Consider the following 19,478-nt stretch of genomic DNA (forward strand, 5'->3'; position numbering starts at 1 on the left):
CACCGAAAAACGCCTTTTTTTTAATACTGCCGATCCCAGATCCTGTATCACTTTCGTGAGACTGTCTCCCCTATTTCGCGATGCACAATTCACATATCTTTTCTAAATCGTTTTGCAATTTATTTTGATCTTCATATCAGTATACTAGCATCAGAAAGCAATCTAAGACGGTTGCTCAGGTTATCTCTTAAATCGTTTATGTAGATAACAAACAGCAGAGGGGCTTTAAAACTAGTTTGAGGAACGCCAGAAATCACTTCAGTCTTACTCGATGACTTTCTGTCAGCTACTGCAAACTGACTCCTATAGGACAGGAAATCACGAATTCAGACTCATAACTAAGACGATATTCCATAAGCACGCAATTTCACAGCAAGCCGCTTGTGTGGTACAGTGTCCCAAGGCTTTTGGACGTCTAGAAATACGGAATCAATTTGAAATCCCTTGCCCATAGCACTCAACACATTATCTGTGTAAAGAGCTGTTTGTGGTCCTCAAGAAAGATGTTTTCTAAATCCTTGTTGAATGTGTGTCAATAGACTGTTCTCCTCGTGGTAATTCATAATATTCAAACAAAATATATGTTCCAAAATCCTGCTCCATATCGACGTCAAAGATATGGGCCTGCAATTTAGTGGATTACTCCAACTATCTTCCTTGAATATTAGTGAGACCTGTGCAACTTTCCAGTCTTGGGAACGGAACTTTCGTCGATTGAGCGGTTGTATATGATTGTTAAGTATAGAGCTATTGCAATAGAATTCTCTGAAGGAATCTAACTGGTATATAATCTGGACCAGAAGACTTGCTTTTATTAAGTAATTTCAGTTGCTTCACTGCTCCTAGGATATATACTTCTAGGTTACTCATGTTGTTCATTCGAATTCTGGAATATTTATTTCGTCTTCTTTCGTGAAGGAATTTCGAAAGCTTGTGTTTAGTAACTCTGCCATCGCAGCACTGTCGCTGATACTACTTCCATTGCTGTCGTGCAGAGTGCGCATTGACTATGTCTTGCCGCTACCATGCTTTGCATACGACCGGAATCTGGACGTTTCGAGATAAAGTTTAGTTGTTGAAATTATTATAAGCATCTCGCACTGATGTCCGCACTAAATTTTGAGCTTCTGTAAAAGATCGCCAATCTTGGTGATTTTGCGTTCGTTTACATTTGGTATGCTTTTCCTTTGTTTCTGCAACAGTGTTCTGACCCGTTGTGTGTACCAAGGGGGATCAACTCCGTCGTTTGTTAATTTGTTTGGTATGAATCTCTCAATTGCTTTCGATAAAATTTTTGAAATCAACCCACAACTGTACTACACATACATTGTTAATTTGGAAGAAGTGCAGATTGTGCCCCAGGAAGGTGTCAAGTGAATTTTTATATATTTCTCGTTTATTGTTGGAGGATTTGGGGGTTACAAAATTTAAACTCGCTACGATAATCCTGTGTTCACTAATCCCTCTCTCTGTTTTGATGCTCTTTATTAGTTCAGAATTATTTGTCGCAAAGAGGTCAAGTGTGTTTTCTCAGCTGTTTACTATTCGCGTGGGCTCGTGAACTAACTGCTCAAAATAATTTTCATGGAATGTGTTTTACACAATTTCGAATAATGTTTTATGCGTGCCTCCGGATTTAAACATGTATTTTCGCCAACATGTCGAGGGTACATTAAAGTCACCACGAACCATAAGTGTATGAGTCGGGTACTTGTTTGAAATTTAACTCAAGTTTTCTTTCAAGCTTTCAGCAGTTGTAACATCTGAATCGTGAGGTCGGTAAAAGGATCCAGTTATTACTTTATTCCGGTTTCCAAGAATGACCTCTGCCCATACTAACCCGCAGGAACTATCTGCTTTAATTTAGCTACAAGACAAACTGTTTCTGACAATAACGAACACACCACTGCCGATTGTGTTTAGCCTATCCTTTCGGAACACTGTTAAGTTCTGCAACGAAATTTCGGCAGAACTTATCTTCTGCTTTAGCCAACTTTCAGTGCCTATAACGATCTGAGCGTCACCGCTTTCTGTTAGTGCTTGAAGCTCTGGTACTTTCCCAACACCGCTACGATAATTTACAACTGTTATACCGGTAATTCCTGTATCTACGTTCTTCCAATGTTTGATCTACACCCTTTGAGACTGACGCCCTTTTTGTCTTTCTCCGAGGCCCTCTATCTAAAAAACAGAAAATAATCGCCCAGTGCACCCCACTCAGCTGGTGTAGCCGCCTCCTGCGTGTAGTGGACTCCTGACCTATTCAGCGGAACGCGAGACCCACCACCCGATGTCGCAAGTCGAGGAACCTGCAGCCTACGCTGTCACAGAACCGCCTGAATCTCTGATGCAGACCCTCCACTCAGCTCTGCACCAAAGGTACGCAGTCGGACCTGTCGACTAAGCTGCAAATAGTGAGCTCTGCTTTCATCTCGCTAGCATGACTGGCAGCCTTTACCACTGCTGTTAGCCGCTTGAAACCAGAGAGAATCTATTCCAATCCAACGCGATACACATCACTGTTACTGGCGTGAACCATCACCTGCATTTGCCTGCACCCTGTTCTCTTCATGGCATCCGGAAGGACCGTTTCCACGTCTGGAATAACTCCACCCAGTATGCACACAGAGTGCACATTTGCTTCCTCCCCTTCCTTGGATGCCATGTCCCTAAGGGACCACATAATGCACTTACATTGGAGATTACAACTACCAATAATCCCATCCTGTGTGATTACCCAGTTCTTGCAGGCTGAGAGGTTCCCTCTGAAACAGGACATGCGACTGCACCTATCTGATTACGTGTCAGCCAGAGACAGCACCTGCAACCTGTTTGTCAGACTAACCACGGTGGCCATACGTGCGACCCCCTGGGAAGTCTTTCGCCGCCTGCCATGCCCCAAAGCGACCTCCTACTCGAATAGGGGCGAGTGGTCAACCGCAGTGCAATCAGTAACTGGGCTGGTCACCGGTTCGGGCCGATCTGTGGACTAAGACGTGCTGGACGTCCGTTTGATCCGTACTTCAGGCCAACAACAGTGATGCCCATCCACTGCAGCCTCAAGCCATGTAACCAAAGCCATCACAGCCTGGAGCTGAGAGCGAAGTGTCACGAACTAGGATCCCATCCGCTCACAGCCATCACAGTCCCTATCCATATAAAAGACCGTGGTAAACTACACTATCCACACAAACAAGGAAAGTCGACACTCGCTAAGGAACTCTACTGTGGATACAAAGGAAAACGCAATAACTCTGTCCAATAAAATGGATTAACGCGCAGAGATGCAAAAGTGAACTACCAAAGCACTCAGTGAGACTAAATAATTTGCTCCTGGATAGGAACTCGTGAAATGTCACAAAATGGGTTATTTCCATGCGGCTGCCAGTATCTCGGCCAGCTGCTGCTGATGTCATTATTTAGCCACATATGTGGGTTCCTCTCTTCCCACCTTCGTTGCTGATAACTATGGGTACTGTTTTATGCATGGTAATTTATACAGATTGGAAAATATCTTTCGAAATGTACTCTTGAGGGTCGTTTCATTAAAATTACGGTTAGAAATAAAAAGAAAAAGAAAGGAGAAAGAAAATGCTGAGGGACATTGTACTTGCATTTCAACATCGAGGCTTCAACCTGAACTGGATTTCTTGTAACAGTTTAGAAAATGTCAGGGGTAGGAAATTTCAGTGTAATCTCTTGGTGAAATTTACAACGTCATGCCTGTGACTTAACGTTTGGACCTTGTTTTGCAGGGTAAAGTCCTCCCACGGCTTGAAGTAAGTAAATCAGTATTATCGGTAGTGGATATGTCACAGAGAGTCAATTCACCACTTTCTCAGCTGTCACCAACCATTAACGTCAGAGCAATCATTTAGCTTGCTCTCCTTTTTAAAAAAATGGACCGAAATCTTCGGGCCGTATCTTGTACATTGTAGTTCGGTTCTAGAAATATTCCACTGTTTCAGCGTAGAACCTAGAAACTCTTCTTTAATTTTTGGACGGTGTGGGTCCCGAATCAAATCACATGGATCACTTTTAGTTAGTCTGCGTGGCTTACATTGATTCATCTGTGAAATCAGGATCGTGTGGTGTTGAAACAAAGGGTATTGAATGAGTGTTTTCTTCGTTTTGGACTCATCGACATCTGCCTCCAGACTGTAATCCCGTAGAGGATTTGTACAGGCTGATGAGCCCCATGAGGAGCTGGGCAGATAGATGACGGGAAGCTTGGAGTATGAAAGTTCTTCAACCACTTATTTCTTGAAAGACGTATGTGAATAGCGGGTATCATGCAGAAATAGCGGTTATCTATATCCTCAAATCACGAGGTTTGGACAGGCTGCTGAAAGTCAAGTTTTATTGATCCTTCTGTGAAAATTTTCAAAAGCGTAATTGCAACAAATAAGAGGTTCCCACAGTTGGTCTTTACCACCTAACTTCACACCTAAATAATGCTGGTAAACTGTCTTGAATAGTGAACTAATAATGCGTTTCCGGATGGCAAATATCACATTTCCACAAACGCAGCGAAATTGATTAAGATAGTTTATGCATTTACATTACATTATGGCTTTTTTTAACTGAGTCGTCTCAATCATTCAAACTGAAAGAACAAAAGGGCGCTTTTAATTTCACTACAAGCAATCTGTAAATATATAATAAAATCTAGCAAAACAAATATAATCAACGTTCGTATTTAAGTGTAAAGAAATTGCATATTAGTTTGTTATAACGCAAAATACACAACAAATAGCTTGTTGTTGTACAGAATTGGTCGAATCAACCTTGAGCGTGAGAGAAAGCAGCATCTGCAGGTGTTAAGTGTTGCCTGTATCTGAGAACCAATGCGGGCGGTAATTATCGCATGGCAGTGAAACTAGACTAACGCTTTAATGCGGAACCGATTTACACTGGAACGATATTAGTTCCACTCTTGACCACCAGGTACAAACCTGGTACAGTACTCTGTTTATATGACGGTGTGACACCCACGCTGTTATTTGACAAATAGGTAACGAAATGACGGATGGTGTGCTGTTAAAGAAACTATTTTATGTGAATGGCAACAATTGAATTGCTGCATTGGGAGGGTAACGCTGACGTCTGAGGAAAGGGCCATGTCGTTAAATGGTTTAAAGAAGATGATAATGAAATTCGTAAAGGCACGTGAGCTATGTGTGGCAGCTGGAAGAGGAAGGCGTTCTAGTCGGGTGGAAGTGTCACGAAAATTGGGCATTCCATGGTCAACAGTATGGAAAGTCTTACGATCTGTTTTTCACTGGTACCCGCACAGGATCCAGATAGAACAACAGCTGAAAACTTCGATCTTCAGTCTTCAGTTTCTGGCACGGATCATAGTTGATGACATGTTGTAGGGAAGCAGCATACTCACGCCTTATAAAATTCACATCAGTCTTTCTATTGTGTGCCAGCCAGTCCGCTGTAACTAGCTCTGACGTCATAAATGTTGCGCAATACTTTAAAAATCAAGTAAATAACCTGAAACGTTTCTGGCATGTCAGGAGTAATACTAAATCAATATGTGTTGAATATCAGTTCAATAACTTTAACCATTTTCGAAATTTGGACGTTTTTCTGTAAAAATCATTGGTGCAACAGAAAACAGCTAGAAACTTAAAAATTTATATTTAGATTCCTTTTGCATAATAATTTAGTAGAAACAGTATTCGGGATCTCACAAACTAAAATTTTAGTTGAAATTCATGATTTTCTGGTTTTTGTCTTAGAAATTAAGGAAGCAAGATAGATTAAGTAGGCGAATAAATAAAGCTAGGATGTTTAAATTTACGTAGAAGGGAGATCCGCTATAATCATAAAAACGTGAGAAGTTTCAACAGAATAACTATAAAACTATAGCTATAGCGTATCTCCAAAGAGCAAGTTCAGAGCTTGTCTACTGCGTGTAGTGTAATTAAATTAATTCTCTCGCCCAAAATATTTGACTTAGCCACGTCAGACTTTTATTATGATTACTTACTTGTGTGCTGATTGCACAATTAAATTGAAAGCTTCATCGGCCATCAGCAAAGGAAGCAATGATTTATTCGATAACTTAAAGTGGTGCATTACTAGCCCAGCGGCTAGTCGGGAGAGCAGATTTTATCAGGCGTTCCCTTAGCCGTCCGCACCGCGGCTTTATATGTAAGAACGCTGCGCGAGGAAAAAAGGCCCCAGTTATCTCCAGAAGCTGATTAGCGCACCACCTGTGCTGGGAGTCGCGTCATGTCGGTATCGTTGATATAAACAGCCTTAGATGCAGTAATAAGTTACTCGGGATACGCGTAACCATGAAATCGTTTTCGAGTGAAGCATTAATTCTGGGATGACTTTAATGATCTATCTTCAGTTTGCGTATGTCGTATTTTCACGTGCTGCTGCAGGACAGACATTCTACCATTATTTAGCGTGGCGTTTGATGAACATTTTCATCAAATTATGGCGAGCATTCACTTAAACATTTAATTTGAACAGTTATAGTGGCATCAGCGCATTAGACTCTGAACTGCTCTGGTAGTTGGACTGTGTGGATTCTTTTTGGTCTGTGACTTTCAGAATATAGTGAACATTTTAGAGAGAATGGTTTTTGATTATGAATCCCAGACGATCTCCTAATTCCTCAGAGCTATAAGTTGTAGCTATAAATCTATTTCTCAGATGAAGTGGGCACTAGGAATTCTAATTACAGGCTTCACGTTTGGCTAATCACTTTCTGGGTGCCAATATTGTAGTTAGAGAGCCAGTGTTGAGAACGGCAAACAACAAAATAAATACAAAACATTTATTCTATTATTCCACCCTCCGCCCCACAATGTGATTCTGTAGAGTGACAAGACACATTTTATACTACAGGATGAAGTGAATACACAGAACTACCGACCTTGCGTTACAGTCGATAGGTGTGTTGTGCAGGAAGAACCATCTCACTCGCCATATGTGACTGTGTGGTGTAGATTAGCAAGAGCTATTATACCCAGTTCGTTCTCCTTTGAAGAGAATTATACCAGAGGGCCTGTCTGTGGCACCATGACGTCTGCACGTTATCGAGACCTCCTTGCCAGCATGTGATTCGTGCACTGGAAGGAAGCAACTGTGCGGAAAGTACTGTTTTCATGCAAGATGGAACAACACTTCGTGTCACTCGCCCAGTGAGAGATCTGATTAATACAATATCCCACGGATGTATTATCTCCAGAGATCTTCCTGATCCATGGCGTGCAAGGTTACCTGATGTGATCCATGTGACTTGCGGCTCCGGGAATACCTAAACAACGCGTTTACTAGGAACATGTTCGGCTTTTACCTGATCTGAACGCCAGTATACAAGAGCAAGTTGCTCCGATTTCGCCGAAATTGCTGCGAGCAACTGTTGATCACTTCGCTTTTCGCCTGCAGCATCTAATCGACGTATCTGGTGCTCATATCGAACTAATTGTTAAGTAGCAGTTAATAATAGAAGAACATAATGTCCTTCTCATTTGTTTGATCTATTCTGCCCGCAACACGTTCTTGATCCATTACATATGGAAACATTTTTATATTTCTTTCGTTCATTCACGGCACGAGATTTACGCCTGGAGGTCAAAACTGGAACTAATGCTTTTGCAGCGTAAATCGGATTCTCTTTAACACATTAGAATATCTTCCACGTTCCGCTGCCATACAATAATTACAGCCCACACTGTATCTCTGTGAGTAGCAGAACTTTAATTACAACCACCCAGTATGTCATTTCAAGCTGCATCAACCCTATAGCTCATTTCGTCCTTTATAGTGGCTTGCTGGCTTGCGAATAGTGTCTCAACGACCCATGAACAGATGTTTTCAGTGAGAGATCGGAGGATGTCCTGGCCAGGGCAATAGTTGACCACCCACTGTATCGAAGTTAGGCAGGACAACATGACCAAAATATGGTGTTGCTTTATCTTGTTGAATGGTAATGTTATAGAGATTTCGAAGATAAGGCACAGCTACCGGCTACAAAAAATGTTCAAAATGTGTGTGAAATCTTATGGGACTTAACTGCTAAGGTCATCAATCCCTAAGCTTACACACTACGTAACCTAAACTATCCTAATGACAAACACACACACCCATGCCCGAGGGAGGACTCGAACCTCCGCCGGGACCAGCCGCAGTCAATGACAGCAGCGCCCTAGACCGCTCGGCTAATCCGGCTACCGGCTACAGTTAAGATATGTAATGACTGCTGTCTAAAGTACCGACTGTGTGAACTGGTCTTTTTATGCCCATCCTTCTGATTGTAAGTTTGATGGACTTTGGTCGTTCACGTATGTAATAACATGGAGCACCTACAACCGCCCTTACGATGTCATTTGTTATATGGCTGCCAGTTTCGGTGTTTCAGTACACGATCTTCAAGCCGTGACTGACGCTGAGGTGTTAAGTCCAATCTTATACACGATTCCATCAGTTGTCAACATCTATGAACTGGTTTTCGCAGACTACCTGTAACAACGACGTTGTGACTCCAACTATAAAGTACGAACTGAAGTGGAACTTGATGGTTCATACATGTAGAGATCCTCTCCACCACCCAGTTCAGTATGGAACACTTCTGTCATCGCGAAACAAAACCGAATGATTCTCGCCGAGTAGTTCCAACTGAGAGAGACCAAGATTCGCTTTCCGTGTCTCGCCAACTGAGCTCGCAGTAGTGCGATCTTTCCGCCCCCACGACCAGTCGCGAGGGAGGCGCGAGACGCAGCTCCCAATCAAAGGAACTCACAGTAATAATTAATTCCCGCCAGCGTAGTTAGCACAGAGGAGAGAATCAATCGCGCTCCCACCTGAACCAGATATGTCCGGCAAAACTGACCCCCCCCCCCCCCCCCCAGCTTTCCTCACAGGCATCGATTGTCTCCCCCACAGGACGGCAAATCAAAAGCCAAACATGTAACATTAAGTGCTCCATTCTTTCATGAGAGTCAGGACAAGATGGTATCTGTTCTGGAATACTCTGCCGCCACATTCCTAAGGATCATGATTTTTATCGAGCAGAGTCTAAATGGTTCAAATGGCTCTGAGCACTGTGGGACTTAGCATCTGAGGTCATCAGTCCCCTAGAACTTAGAACTACTTAAACCTAACTAACCTAAGGACATCACACACATCCATGCCCGAGGCAGGATTCAAACCTGCGACCGTAGCGGTCACGCGGTGCCAGACTGAAGCGCCTAGAACCGCACGGCCACACCGGCCGGCTAGAGCAGAGTCTCCTGGCGTTCACTCAGCTGCGGAGTGCCACTCAAGGTTCAGTTATCTTACCCACAGGATGACTGTGAATTGTCCACCCCTCGTTTCCAAAGACGAGGCTTTCCCTGCCGTGCATGCAGCTCACAGGCTATGCGACACAACATGCCATTTCCAGATGCAGGTAGATGCGATGCCGCCGCCCCCAGCGAGTAGCCTGTCTAGCCAGCGCCAACCATCTCATCCCATGCCCTCAGTCCAGCAATTTCCCAAACAGAAACATCTTTCACTCCCCCAGCGTGAGAGACCGAACTGCTGGTGAAAACCAGCCTGCCAGTTACTGTTCTTCGTGCACTGATGTTATGCTACATGCATTATGAATGTATGGAGAAAAAATCAACTGAAAAACCGCTTCATATAAACCCAGTTATCATTCATTATCCGACTGTAGCTGAATTCGATATCAAAATGAGAACAAACTTACGTAAAATCGATCTTAATTTAGAGAACTACAGAATTAAAATTAACTGAGGCAGGCCTAGACAAGGCTGACACCTCTCAACATAGGACATGATTATCTGCTGAGATGGATTCTTTGTTGTGCCTTCCGTCCTCCCCCACTATAGAAACTCTAGATAACCTGGAATTTACAAAACATAACGGTATAAAAAGTTGATTGACCAAGTCATACAGAACAGTAGATGTTCCAATACTGGCATTGTTGTTGTTGTTGTTGTGGTCTTCAGTCCAGAGACTGGTTTGATGCAGCTCTCCACGCTACTCTATCCTGTGCAAGCTTCTTCATCTCCCAGTACCTACCGCAACCTACATCCTTCTGCTTAGTGTATTCATCTTTTGGTCTCCCTCTACGATTTTTACCCTCCAAGCTGCCCTCCAGTACTAAACTGGTGATCCCCTGATGCCTCAGAACATGTCCTACCAACCGATCCCTTCTTCTAGTCAAGTTGGGCCACAAATTTCTCTTCTCCCCAATTCTAGTCAATACTTCCTCATTAGTTATGTGGTCTACCCATCTAATCTTCAGCATTCTTCTGTAGCACGACATTTCGAAAGCTTCTATTCTCTTCTTGTCCAAACTATTGATCAAAAACTGTCATCATTGATGAATGTCCAGCTGTGTTAAAATCAGTACCTATCATAACTTCACCGATTAAAATATGTTCCTGTGGGCCTATGTGAAGCAACAGGCGATGCCCCTCGTTCACGCTATCCAGGAACGTACTGGTTCAAATACTATATCATATCATCAATGATGCTTTTTATCGCTCGAGGAAGGCTGAGAAGTTTGTCTATCCACGCCAACTGTTACTGTGCGGCATTCTGTAACAACTCCCTATAACATATGACATAGCATTTACATACATCAGAGGATGCAACTTAAAAGTTACAAAACCGGTTGTGTGGGTCTCTTATCGACTTAAATAAATACAGCTACAGCGAACTATTGGACTTTTCATTCAGTCTTACATGTTAATAATTTTAACACCTGTATTTAAACACCGGTTGTACTGTATGAATTGGTTAGTCAGTCATATATAACTATTTTAGCTGTGGATGCCCTAGTTTTAAAGTTATGTATAACTTCTAAAACAGTGTTGCTATGTCAGCTATAATTTCAGTTTGTAAGCTGCTAGTATTGCTGTATTCGCTGGAGGCATTGCGAATTCCCAATTCAGATGACTCAGGCTGTCTTGATTGGTCTCTCTTCTTCCTTCGATCATGTAAGTAGGTGCTCCCACATCACGATTTGTAGTACATCCTTTCGCTACGGCTCGTATAGAATGACTCACTCTGACAGCAATCTCAGAACCAGAGCACCGGCTGCATAAAAATTTTTATATTACTGTCCTTGCCACATGTATTTACAATGTTATGTAAATAAGATTTAACAGCAAAAGCTTTAATATTCAGTTTTTTAGTACAGTCGAAATGGCCTCTTAGGATCACACTACAACTGTATTTCCGTTTATGTGGTATCGATAGCTACGATGCCACGGCGTAAGTACGAGTTCCTAGGTTGGCACTACGACACCGACACCGACGACAGCGCCCTCTGGCCAGCACTGTGCAGCTCTACGAGCACCGCTCCAGATTCAGCCCATTTGATTCCGAGGAGACAACCAACTAACATTGTTTCTATTTCATAGTGGGCGAGCCACTGCTTGTAACTTGATGTACAGGTTCGCACCTATGTGCTCATCTCAGCCAAAGTTAAGCACATAGTAAACCCACTTTTAATTGCAGTACGAGCATTCTACCTCACCTGCTCCTCCTAGCTTCCCACATACGGCCCAACCTTCAGTATACAGGAGAAAACCGACGCGCCGCCTTCCATTTTCTTTTTCTGAAGTTCCAGATCTCTCCAGTACTTCTTCATGTGGTCGTAAGACCGATTCCTTTGTTCTTCCGTCCACGTTCTCTTAGGTTTTCTTTAAGGTTGAAATCATTCAAAATTCTGCACTTAGCTCTTCATGGACTTTTTTCTAACATTTGGGACTCTTTTTCTCTTTCCTAACTTCTTTAATCCATGTTGGACTAGAGATTTACTTCCAGAGATACTTGAATATCTGTTTCTTTAATTCTATTTTTGTTCATTCAGCGTAGGTGTCCTAGAAAAGTCAGCCTCCTCCCCTTCCTCTTGGTTTCCAAATTGTTTCCGTGCCCTGCTGGAGTTCTCTTTTGATGCGGAATTTCCAGCCAGCTTCTGTCAGAACTGAACGCATTACGTCTCTTATTATTCTGCCTGTTAAGACCTCGATCTTCTCTGGGTTATAATTCAGAGTAAAGAATTCAGTCATGTAGAGTCATTCTGTTTTGACGACAGTGTTTTGGTGCCTTATATTTGCATTCTAGGAGATTAATATCTTGTTGCTCATCATTTCCTTTAGTCCAAATGCTCTTTTCGTACTTAGGATTAGATCAACATTGCTGCTTTCTCCAATCCATTCCCCTGTGTCACCAAGGTAACTTCTTCACCCATGTAATCCCGTTCCTATCAGTAAATTGTGGATCATGATTCAAATTTGTCATAAATTCTAAGTCCTGTTTGGCTGGAAATGTATTCTGAAAAAAGATTTATATGGCTACTTCTTCTGGGATTTGTAATAGCACCGAAAAGTCGTCAGTAAACGGTAGGCAACTGACTCATTCCTCCTGAAATTATTCCTGGACATACGGCATTTTTCCCTAACACTCAGGTTCGAAGTTCCACATTCTCACTAACTTCTCTAGGCTCCTGTTGAGCAGGAATAGCGGATGGCTGTTGCCAGCCTTAGACCTCTCTTTTTTTCAACTGAGGATTGTATTCGTTAGGCTTTCTTTGACTGTATTCGCAAGCTTCGTTTTTGTTCAAAACTCCCATAAGATCATGTCCAGTTATAGAACCAGTAAACGTTATCCTTTGATTACGCAAATCAGAAACATGAAATCAAATCACTGAATCATTGGTATTACACTCTCAGATGGCAACTCCCTCTCAGTTCCTCCGCGTAATGTGCTATCACTTTTGCATATTACAGAGGGTACGGTGAGGTTTTGCTTCTAGTAAGAGCAAAGAAATAACAAAAACTGTAAACATACTCATTACAAATTTAGGCTACATAGTCTATTTATTTCCGTAGTCATCGACAGTGTGGTTTCCACCTTGAATTGTAAGATGATGTAACTTCGATTACACTTTTTCATTGTTCCCTCGATGACGTCGTGTAGCCTGAGTCGTACTGTCGTTAACTCTTCTTCTTCCTTTGTTCAGGTCTCTTGCAGCTCAGTACAAATCCTGAAACGAGATCGTATCTTTAACGAAAATTAAGTTCCGAAAAGCAAATATCTACATAGGTAGTAACTAAATATGTGGTCGAGATTTTAAATTTTTAGGTTCAGAGAATGCATCCATTGCCGCTCGGGTTTTTCTGCGAAATGAAATCATAAAGTCCACAATGTTTGTATTCGCCGCTTACGCAGATGTGGAAACGTTGTACTAGCGACGCTCTGTTTGCTGTACTCTTTTTCCAGAAACGTATTTAAACTTCTTTGTTTACTGTGCGAATTAATTTGACTTACAGTTGCGAAAGCGGCAAAAATCGAAACAACCTGGGAAACCGTGTGTAAAGGCTAACTTACTTTGGTAGTTGAACATTTTGGTGAGAGTGTTCAGGTCGAAAATTGGTGAAAGATTCGACCGACTGGAGACCTTACACATTAACTATTCATGGTGATAGATAGCAACAAGAAACTGGTTTTATTTCACTCTTTTTATTTTTACCTAACGCATAGTGTCCGGCGTATTCCGGGCGGTGACAATCGCGCAAAATTAACGTCTGGCAGTATGGTGTAAGAGATGTTCTGGGATGAAGAATTTACACAGCAGAGGAAGTAATGACGGGTGGCGTGAAAGCATTGAGAAAATTTAGTGGAAAAGCCTAGATTTACCTCGAGCGCAGAAGCAGTGCACGAAACATTCTGCCTAAAAATCGCAGCAGAGAAACATTTTGCATACAGGGAACAAGATGCATGACGTAGAAAGTGATACAGAGATGATTAAAGGCTACAGAGCATTTAATTATTTGGAAATAGTTGTTAGTGGGACAAATGATGTAAACACGAACATCGGACACGCTGAATGTCAGCAAACAGTAGATAAATGAAAACCGAAATTTAAAAAAAAGAAGCGTTAACGTAATGGACAAACTAACTTACATGAGTTGGGAAAAATAATAATAATAAAACACATCAAGAAATTAGGCTATAGTGAGATGATCCTGCAATGAATACAGCTTGAAATATAGAATTCTCAACAATTTATTTGCTTAATGTTGATTTAAGGTGCTGTATCCCTCACGTTAATTATTTTTTGATTTACGATTTTCTTTTAACAACTTTGTGCTTAATAGACAAGTATTGTTATTTGTATGTACCACTGGTCCTGATGCTGGTGAATACACCGAAACGTGTAAGACAGTAGCAGATAAATGAGACTTTACCGCAAATATTTTCAGCACTGAAAAGGGAAGTTGTAGAAGGTTTCTGTAGAGTTGTGTGTGGAGTACTTCAAATAACAAGGAAGAACTAAAATTTATGAGTTTCGGGATCGCTTATAGCACTGGTACATAGTTCTTCGACATAATGTCAGTTCCAAGCTAATCCTCCTTCCTGCAACTATTGAATAGCATTAACATCTTCTTTGGTTTAAACTGCAGACGTTCATTTGTTCTGAATGTTTACTAACAACATTTTCGTTTCGTTGGATGAACTACCAAAGTTTGGAACAATTTTCGTGGAGCTCTACTTAACAGGGGTCCCTGAGATACGCCGTTGGACATTCTACATTAAATAAAAACTTCTGTATGGATGAAACGAAAATTAAAAATAAAAACCTCTTTACACAGAATACTCCTAAAAAGTAAAAAAAAAGTGTATTGCCTCTTTAAGCTTAATAGAAGCGGTAATATTTTGATTCAAGAGTCATGGCCTCGGGGGCTGTTAAGTAAATAATAAAAGAAAAACCAAGCAGCAGCTATCCTTTCTAGAATAGTATAGTTTTATTATTGATGAATAAGATTCTGTCTTTGTCGTCATCTCTTCCTGTCCTGCGTGTTCCGCATGTACACCTCGAAACAGCTAGTGATGTTATATTTATTTGTTATATAACATTTGAAAGCAAATCCGTTTTTAATTAGTCTAACATCGTTAAAGAGCAGTGTTACCTTTTCATAATTACGTACGAACTTAGTTTCATGCATTAATCTATCTTACGACGCCTATGTCCCGCAGTGATTTGATGATAGCATACTACCTCACGCTTGGGAAGTGACCGAGTGCAGCGACCAGAACAGGGAGTCGCGGGAGGGTAGGCGTTGTTGACGGCTGTGTCTACTTTGCGAAATTAAGACTTAGACTCAATGGTTTGGTACTGTTGTTTTTATATTTACCTCCTGCCTACTGTCTTGGTAGCATACTTCTATTTAAATTTAATACTTTATCATTTTTAGATGTATTATATTTTTATTTTATTTACTTAGAGGTCCCCCGATACGATGACGCTTGGATCTAAACGTTAGTACTTATATTAAACTTAAATGAGGAGTGCATATTCTTTTTTACTTGTTAGAGGCTTTTTGTTTTTCTTTTAATTTTTAATTTAAGTTTTATTTCATGCTTTTTAAACTTAATATTTTCCTGGCAGAACGGTACGATCTACACTATTTCCCCACATTCACACAAATACTATGTTTTAGTATATATTCAGCTAATTTTGGTAACATTAACAACAAGCAGTGGCTATAGATGTAAATCAAGACGGAAGAAAGTTGGCTGCCATTGCGCAGTCTTGTAGCAGGCTACCTAAATTATTAGAGCAAAACGATTTGTTTTAGTACTGAATTCCAGAGATCAAAAAGGACTGCAAAAAAGTCTGCTAGGGCATACATTTATCTTTCACAGTTGAGTCACAGTCATTCTTTTTCTGCTTTGTAGATGCTGAAAACGGGTGACCTCAAAAGAGAAAAATCACCATTGTTACTCAATGATAAAAGATAAACAGATCTGTTTAAGGAAAGTTTGGCAATGTGTGACATGTTACTATGGGACGAAACAGCTGAGGTCATCAGTCCCTAGGCTTACACACTACTTAATCTAACTTAAACTAACTCACGCTAAGGACAACACACACACACCCATGGAGGACTCGAACCTCCGACGGGGGCAGCCGCGCGTATCTTTTTGAGCTCTACAGTCTTATTCTAAAGTAACATGATGTAGCTCTTATGTATTACGTAGCGTACATCAAGAGAGAGCGTTGGAGGAAAACATTTTTACCTAATTTAGCTGGCGAAGATGATACGGCTGAATAGACTTTCGTGGAACATGACTAAGAACCATCCCGATTAAAATGGTTCAAATGGCTCTGAGCACTATGGGACTTAACATCTGAGGTCATCAGTCCCCTAGACTTAGAACTACTTAAACCTAACTAATCTAAGGACATCACACACATCCACGCTCCAGGCAGGATTCGAACCGGCGACCGTAGCAGGAGCGCGGTTCCGGACTGAAGCACCTAGAGCCGCTCGGCCACAGCGGTCGGCATCCCGATTAAAGGAACTCTGAAATAAAAAGAATATATTAAAGTCGAACCTTTCATTTGATACCTACGATGCCACAGACAGATACGCAGATACACACGTTAAACGTAGAACACACCACTGTTTGGGTCAGAGGCTACAAATTATAAAATATGCCAGAAAAAAACAAATTACGAATAACGGGTAATGAAGTGACTCTTGCAGAAACGTATGGTTTACGGAAGGACATAAACTCGTTACTGAAAATTATGGGTTACTCAAAAAACATCTACAACTTGGAATAAACGGGGTAAGCATGACCCTCATGGTAACAATTTCGCAGGTTCTTCAGGTATATTTTCTGAGTGTTTTAGCGTAACACACACGTGGCGTCTGGTGGCTCGCTTCGGAGTAATAACATATTTACGATTTATTCGGGCTGCTACCCCAATTACCATCGTTTCTGTGAAAGAGCCCATTAATAGGCAATCACCAAAGCAGATTCGGTCCCTCGTTGGCGACTATCTGCGGATGGAAAGTGATGATGCAGTAACGTGGTTGCCACTGTCGGAACAGCTGAGCAGAGCGTCGTTGTGATCTGCTACTGCGTTCAGTGAGGTGCATATCGGCCAACTCTTCATCAGTGAACCTGTACACACCCCTGCTTATCGCTGTTAACGTACAAATCAGACAGCCAGAATAACAAACACGAGACAGAACCGACAGTACTGATGCAAGCTTGAGAGCGAGGAGTAAGGAACTAGTTCGGTTCCCAACAAGACACGTAGTGCATATCGTCGACATTTGCACTGTTTGTGACGTCTCCTGGAAAGCCCAATAAAATTAAACTAAACGTATACCAGACGTGCAAATGTGAAGTCTGAAAAAGGTACAAAACTAAGTATGTTTCTGTCGATAAAAACCTTAGCAAATACGACAGCTAGTTATAAAGCCTATAACTCGCCAATATGATATTTTTTGTGTTAAATGTGTAAATAAAATATGTATTTTAGTATCAAATAGTAACTATACAAAGTAAAGACATCCTTTGTAGCCACGGACGTCTTATCTCCTTAAGGTTAAAAAGGATTTGGTTCAAAGATCGGCTACTATCTTTGTCTCTGCCGTCGAAGAATTAAGTCGCTTAGCTGTTCTGCCGCACTTAGTAATTGAGGTACGTATTTCATTTTATAATATACGGTGGAAAGTGAATTTCTCCCGTTCTTATTCAAAACCTCTCCCTCCCTGTGGAATTACTTAACTTACAAATAATTATTTAAATTGAGTTGGGTAGAAGATTGCCCATTTGGCTTTCTTTTATCGCAATGGCTCACAGGCGATCATTACGTAGTATTCAATTAAATATTACATATTGGGCTTCACTTTCAAGTTAACATTATATACACTTTCAATATTGATAGTAATTTTCGAGTGTTAATATCTGCAAGTTCATTTTCTCACAGTTTTTACGGAATTGCACACATAGATTTAACTGCAGTAGGCAAAAAGGCTTAGGTTTCCGTTGCTATATCTTTGAGTTTATAGTTAAATTTATTTATTGAAATTACAATGAAATGAATACCCGTAGCTGCATACAGGCGTTGACGTAAGTCTACGGGGACAGTTGAAAATGTGTGCCCTCACTAGGACTCGAACCTGGGATCTCCTGCTTACATGGGAGACGCTCTATCCATCCTTTTTTTTTTTATTGTCCTGGTCCATCTGAGCCACCGAAGACACAGAGGACAGTGCAACTGCACGGATTTATCTCTGGCACGCCTCCCGTGAGACCCACATTCACAACTTATTATCCCGCACTATATTCATAGTGCCCCTGCCCATTATACTCATTACTCGTGGCTTTTTGGCGGTTCCCGCAAGAGTTCGAGCACTGTTTGTGCATCCGCACAGAAGAAGATGGTCAAATGGCCGGTGAGCCTTAACTATTAATTTATTTCTATCAAGGAAATGCTTAACTTAAAATAAAGTCAACTTGCTATCGACGAAAATTATTTATCGTGAGTAACCATCCTTAATGACCGTAGGTGGTTATATCGTCTCTCTCTTCGCAACAGATACTTTAACGGGCAATAAAAGTAATAGGTGCATGTTACTTTTGATTATCTTTGAGCTATCCGCGAGTTTAGATAACGAAATTAAACCATTACAAGCAAAACTGTAGCCATTTTTACTAACATTTGTGCCTGCGTAGCAACCTTGACTATCGTCAGCGTATATGTAAGCCGCATTTACGATTGTGCAAAACGTACGCTACACCAACAGGATATTAAGTATCCTTTACCTCTTATCCCAGCAATACCCTCCATATCTTATATTTAAAAAATTAAAGAAATTTCATACCAAAAAGGAAGAGAGAGAGCGAGAGTGAAAGAAGATATATGTTGTGCTGATATTTTCAATGCAACCCAGATACAAAGATAAATAGGGCGAGAACGCACCGAAATGCAGCTACACTGTAGCGAACTGCCGTAGGCGACGCGTCTCCTATATCAAATTACTCGGAATGTATCAATGAACAATCTTAGAAGTTACTCGATGGAGTTCGTGTTCACCCTGTGTGAAGTAAGTATCACTAAAATGGAGTATTTGCAACCATAATAATTCTCCGTAAAACTTTCACACGAAGAAAAGGGCGTTGCAGTTGCTCTGCTTCATAGTATTGCGTATCTAAGAGTATAGCGGCAGTTGGTGCTTTGAAAGAGAGAGAGAGAGAGAGAGGAGAGAGAGAGAGAGAAAGAAAGGGGAAGCAAGACACACACACACACACACACACACACACACACACACACACACACACAGAGAGAGAGAGAGAGAGAGAGAGAGAGAGAGAGAGTGACCGAAGAGACTCTAAATAAATAAATGGTACCTGAGGAGTGGAATCTGGATAAAATTTCCCCATATTCAAGAAAGGCAACAGAAGCGAACCATACAGAAGTTAACCTCTTTTTTGCTTCTTTTACCTGACCTTTATCCTTTATTCTGTAGGCGCACCTTCCCCCAACCTCCGGGAAAGGGTCAGTGCCTGCATCTTGTGTTAACTCACGTGTAGATGAGCGAATATTTTTTTAAATGTTTGCGAAACTTTGACATTGATGGGACGTTGATATCAACTCGGTATTCACCCAGCTAGATGTGGGAAACCGC

The sequence above is a fragment of the Schistocerca piceifrons genome, chromosome 5, assembly GCF_021461385.2.
Source record: "Schistocerca piceifrons isolate TAMUIC-IGC-003096 chromosome 5, iqSchPice1.1, whole genome shotgun sequence".
Classification (NCBI taxonomy): domain Eukaryota; kingdom Metazoa; phylum Arthropoda; class Insecta; order Orthoptera; family Acrididae; genus Schistocerca; species Schistocerca piceifrons.